We start from the raw sequence: 6,400 nt of genomic DNA on the forward strand, positions 1-6,400 counted from the left end.
TCCTCACTGGAGGACGTGCTGGTGGGATTGAGGAGGTCTTCGAAGTATTCCGCCCACCGATCCACAACGTCCTGAGTAGAGGTCAGCAGCACACCATAAACAGTGTTGGTAGCGCACTGCTTTCCACTCCTGAGACACCAGATAGTGGACCAGAATCTCCTTGAAGCCATACAGAAGTCTTGCTTCATGGTCTCACCGAACTCCTCCCATGCCCGGGTTTTTGCTTCCGCAACCACCCAAGCCACATTCTGATTGGACCGGTGCCCATCAGCTGCCTCTGGAGTCCCACAGGCAAAAAAGACCCTATAGGACTCTTTCTTCAGCTTGACAGCATCTCTAACCCCCTGGTGTCCGCCAGTGGGTTTGGGGATTGCCGTCACGACAGACACCAACAACCCTGCAGACGCAGCTCCGGTCAACCATCTCAACAATGGAAGCATGGAAAATTGCCCATTCAGACTCAATGTCCCCCGTTCCCCTCGGGACATGTTCAAAATTCTGTCAGAGGTGGGAATCGAAGCTCCTTTTGACAGATGACTCTGCCAGACATTCCTAGCAAACCCTCACATCATCTTTAGGCCTGCCAGGTCTGAACAGCATCCTCCCCCACCATTGAAGACAACTCACCACCAGGTAGTGGCCAGTTGACAGCTCCGCCCCTCTCCTGGGCATTCTTCCCAATCACACCTCTCCAGGTTTTACTGTCCATGCCCACAATAGTGTTAATATCCCCCAGGAGAATGAGGGGTCACTTGAAGGAGTGCTCTCCAGCTTCCCCTTCAAGACCCCCCCCCCCCCCCAAAAAAAAAGGGGGTGGGGGTGGGGGGTAGTGGTCTGAGCTGCAGTTTGGTGCATAAGCACAAACCACAGTCAGGACCTGTCCCCCACATGATGGGCATGAAGGACTCCATTGGTAAAACTCAGCTACCAGGCGCTCGCCAACTCCAGGCCTGGCTCCAGAGGGGGGCCCCAGCGACCCGCATCTGGGCGAGGGAATACTGTTTCCATTTGTATTGTTCATCATAAGGAGTCTCCCATAAATATAAATGCAATTTTTTATAAATCTTTGTTTCTGGAATTTGATAGATTTAGTTGGAACTGTCCAGTTTTCTTGAAAACAAATCACCTCTCAAATAAGCTTCTTTAGTTCTAGACCTTGGGTTGGGAGTAAGAGGCTCAGAGATTGTGGTCAGAAACTAACAACCTGATAGGGCAAAAGAGTTCATTAATGATACCATCAAGGTCACCCGAGACCCTGGCTCCTCCCTCTGTTCAGCTTTCTGTGTCATTAGTGCTGACGATCCAAACAGGTTCCAAACAAGGTGTGAGTTTCAGTTGAACTACCTGGGGAGACGAGTCAAGGCTGCACTGCAGGTGTTGGGAAGATGAAACCAAAGGCCACCCCTTGTGTTCAAAGTTGGTTTTCATGTTTCACGTAGTAAATGGCTTTTTTAACCCTTCTCTCAAACAATCTATCTTTCCTGACCAAAATTATTACATTATTGTCTTCGAACCAGTGACGTTTGTTTTTGAGATGTAGATGGACTGCTGAATTTGCCCTGAGACTTTGGCTTTTCTGTTTTGTGCAATCCTTTTGTGTAGATGCTGTTTTGTTACTCTGATGTAGAGGTATGAACGTTCCTCACTGCACTGGACTGCGACGGTGGCACAGGAGTTAAGCGCTCGCTCTGTAATCGGAAGGTTGCAGGTTGGAGCTCCGCTCAGTCTGTCGCTGTCATTGTGTCCTTGGGCAAGACACTTAACCCAACTTGCCTGCTGGTGGTGGTCGGAGGGACCGGTGGCGCCAGTGCTCGGCAGCCTCGCCTCTGTCAGTGCGCCCCAGGGCAGCTGTGGCTACATTGTAGCTCATCCCCACCAGTGTGTGAATGTGTGTGTGAATGGGTGAATGACTGATTGTGTTGTAAAGCACCTTGAGGGGTTCCAGGACTCTAGAAGGCGCTATATCAAATACAGGCCATTTACCATTTACACCACACCACTGAGCTTTTGAACAGCCACCTCCCTATAAACAGCATTCAGATCAATCGTTTCAACAAGTAAAGCTGAGATGATGATGTAAGCTGTTGTCTCAAAGTGGTTTGTTTACTGTAACAATCTCTTCACTTGATGAAGGATGATGGCTCATTTTCAGGTGGTCCATGCCATGCCAGCAAATCCGTTTTTCTGCACCTGAGTATTTGTTCTGTTTATTTGGGTTACATGTTTGTTTTTACTGAAAAACTACAAAAGGCATATTAAAATAAGAAAACATAAGGTTTAGTCTTGAAGCAGCATGACTCACCTTCACAACAAAAGTCTAAAGCATGTAATCGTACCTCTCAAATGTCAAGGGTCAAAAGGGCCACAATACAATATAAAAAGCACCACTGTATAATTATCTATTCATGTGCCAGTAAGTAATTAAAATTTCAAATAGATAATTTATTAAATGTTCCAAAAGCACCTCTATTATGAATGAATCATTAAAAAAATTATCTAAATGTGTCAAATAATTAAAAATTGAAAGAAGCACATGAATAATTTAGGTCAACTTAACAAAAAAAATTGTTTGTAAATTAATATTTCTGATCATAATCAGTCGCTCTGAGTTCTTCATACAGGCTGAATATAAAAATAGTCTCCTACACCTATCTGCTTCATTAGCTATGATAGAAAATAGACGATGAAAGTCTAGGATCAGAAAAGCCTGACAGACCTACGTCACACTGTCACTTAAAATTCATGACTCACGCATCTTGACTCTCTCTCTCTCTGTGTGTGTGTGTGTGTGTGTGTGTGTGTGTGTGTGTGTGTGTGTGTGTGTGTGTGTGTGTGTGTGTGTGTGTGTGTTGTCAGGCAACCACTGGGACTGAGCACAGCCCCAGATACAACATTATTAAACACATCCAATTTAATGATGCTTTCAGGGATGTGGGGTATGGTGCTAACTAAGTATGCAAAGCTTTTAAATGGTGTCTGCTTTGTAAGCAGACATATGAATGTATTTCAACTAATTTGATGCAAAGAGAGTTTCCTTTTCTAAATTAAAAACACCAGACATTTGGTGCAAATTCTCATCAAGCCAAAAATAGTGGAGTGTTAGGATTAGTACGTTCATCGTAAAACTGCCATATCCAGTCCCACACATCTCTACTGCCCTCTGGTGGAGGATCTACAGGTGGCAAGAGCCTGTTTCATTTGTCTTGCTGTTATATTAACGGTTACATAATTAAACAAAACTGATGATTGTATACAGTAGTTATATTAAAGAGCAAGTCACACCAAAATCAACTTTTTTGCTGAGAACTTCTATAAATAAGTGTATTATAGTGTTGTAGACATGTGTGGTTGTTATTTTTGTATTTTGGTGCATTTTCTTTAAAAACTTAAAATTCTGCTTAAAACCTTCAGTCCAGCGCCCTCTTCAACTCAAAATTATTTTACACTGGCGATGGCACAGTGAGATACCTCACATACTGATGGCATCTAAAAAATTATTTTTTCTCAAAATAAAGAATAATTTTAACCACAATTGAAACTTACCATCCTAGAAAAACCTTGTCCACTCACTGTGCACGTCCTGTTCTCACTGATTGGATAGAAATCCTTCCTTCAAGCTGTGCATATTTGAGTGTGTGTTGTGTGTGAGTGTGTGTGTGTGCGCACACACACGAGTGAATTGTGAACTGGCGTTGTGATTTAGCACTACTTAGATGTAGCCATCCTTATGCTGACAAAAATGTAACTAAGTAACTTTACTTTGAGTACATTTTGTTTACGATACTTTTTACTTGAGTAAAAATTTAGGCAAGTACTTTTACTTGTAATTGAGTAAAAAATTATCAAAGTATTGGTACTCGTACTTAAGTAGGAAATTTTAGTACTCTTTCCACCTCTGCATAATTGAACACATTACAGAATAACTTTCTCTGCAGCAGACGGTAACTTTAGCCCAGGGTAGGTGGCCGTATCCTAGAAAGCTGCTATCAACGTTTCAGTGGTTTTCCTGCTTTAACATGTTAGATTAGCTGTTAAGCAGCTCAGCTATTTGCTGCTGATTAAAACCAGGTGTGCTGAAGCAGATAAACCTCTAAAACATGCTTGATAATAACTCTATGGTCGTGGGGCCGAACCATGCAGCTTACCTAATGCTATGGCTAACGGCTACTTACTATTCAGAGCTGGTTCTGTTGGGTCAGCTCAGGTAGTTTCAGGCAACTCACAAGCTCAAAACAATAAGGCTCAGGTCCGCTTGTCTCCTCCAAATAGACTTGGTCCTTTTCTTCTCATTGTCTGGGAAGGAGGGGGGCAAACGTCCTACACTTCTAATGACTGCTCAGAGTGAAAAAAGCTAGCTTCGTCTCGTTACCCACCCGTCTTGTCACTGCTGCGGCTCCACCCTCTCGGTCCGCCAGGCAACGCCTACTAACATTGAGGTTTTCAAAATTGATATGTGGGTGGAGAAGGACTCTGAGGCAGGGTTGACAACCCCTTTATGGTAAATATTTTAGATTTAAACATTAGATGTAATTTTGATCATTATTTCTTGCTTTAACATCTGTGATGTTCCTGCATACAAATGCCCCAAAACTACTGATTTATAGTCTAAACTTTTAAAACTGTTAGGTTAAAACAAATGAAAATTACAGCTATGCAAAAACTTTATATATTATATAAGATGTTTGTTAAAAAATAGTATTCACACACAAATCCAGGACCCAGGATCCGTTTTATGAAAACAAAATACAGAAAAAATGTTTTTGTTTGTCATGTGAATCATGAAGTTTTAATATTTTTTACTTAGCTGTAAAAAACAGCTTAATGTTAAAGTCTTGTGTTCGTTTCATTTGATACAAGCAGCATCAGTTCATATGGAATGTTGAGTATTTAAAAATTTCCACACATTAAGTATAATTTATAGTTTTCCTAACAAAAACGCTCACTAGCTTTACAAACCCAAAGTATTTATTGGTGTTAGAGCTCAGCTGATCATTGGTTGAGTGAGCTGACTCTAAGATTTTGAGCATTAACCCTCTGGAGGCAGGCGTTGCAGATTTGCAACGTTAAAACCTACCTACCTGGTTACTCCACCTACGTATTTCATGAGCATTTTTTAACTCAGAAGTACCCCTGAAGGACTTGGGTGTTCGTCCTTTTATCAAAACTTATTTTGAGCCCGAGAGGGTTAATAAAGTTTCTTACATGGCAGCCTTATACCTTTGACTCAACTTTTACTTGAACCTAGCTATGGCAAAGTGTTTGGATCAGTGATCAGGAATAAACGATGCATTAAGTGTTTATTTAGACGTGTGAAGCTTATTTCCTGTCTCCTTTAATCTCATTAGCTGGCAGGTTAACTGAAGTGTCTCCGTACTTAAATACTTCTCACTGCTTCACCTCAGGGACATTAGTCACACATCTCAAACTGTGGATCCCGAGTGTGTTTGATTGAATGTTTGTGCAGTTTGAAGTCACTTAGTGATTCACAGCAGTGAGCCTCGGAGCACCAGGTGACTGCATTTTGTCCAGATGACACAACCGTCCTTCCTCATGCCTTGTTTAAGTGGAGGGTTTCTGTGGGAGACAGTTTGGTTTCTGGGGTCTAATCCTGCTGTTGACCCAGAAAACAAGGTTGTTGCTCCTGTCATACCGTATGTCTCTTTTCTGCATTAGAGAGAAAATTATCGTTAAAATGAACACGAGCTGTAATGAGCATGAACACAAGGCTTGTTTTTGGAAAATGTTGGCAAGCAAAGTAAATCTGTAGTATCATCACTTTCTTTAGCAGAGAATGTGCTACCACTAGTATACCTGTTGAAATAATTGCAGATTAACTCAAAGACAATAGAATCTCTATTAAGAATTTACAATGTATGCAGCTATAGAAACACTACTTGCTCTATGTTGATATATATTTCATAAACATTTACGGGCCAAGAGGAACATCAGCTGCTGATGGTTTAATTTGAAGAAAAAAGTCCATTATGCTAACCTCCTCCCTTCATATTCAGAATTTTCTAGTTGTGTATAAAATGTGAATATTGTACCTCTCTAGTCCTTAACAAAGGTTAAATAGTTTTGAATTTAGTCATGTCACATGCCAGTGATTGTGTTGTTTTTTCTGTGTGTGTGTGTGTGTTTGGGGGGGGGGGGGGGGGGGGGTTACCACGAAGACTTTGACATATGGTGTAAATTAAGTTTGAGTTAAGGTTAGGGTTAGGAGTAGACTAGTTAGATACAATCCAGTCACTAAAATGAATGGAAGTCAATGACGGTCCTCACAATAAATGCTTGACTGGAGTGTTTTTGTGTATGTGTGTGTGCATGCGTGCGCATGCACGTGTGCCTGTGTGTGTCTGCTTTGTCTTCCTAAACCAACAGTGCTTATACTGAGCCTGGA

This window comes from Nothobranchius furzeri, chromosome 11, assembly GCF_043380555.1.
Source record: "Nothobranchius furzeri strain GRZ-AD chromosome 11, NfurGRZ-RIMD1, whole genome shotgun sequence".
Lineage (NCBI taxonomy): Eukaryota > Metazoa > Chordata > Actinopteri > Cyprinodontiformes > Nothobranchiidae > Nothobranchius > Nothobranchius furzeri.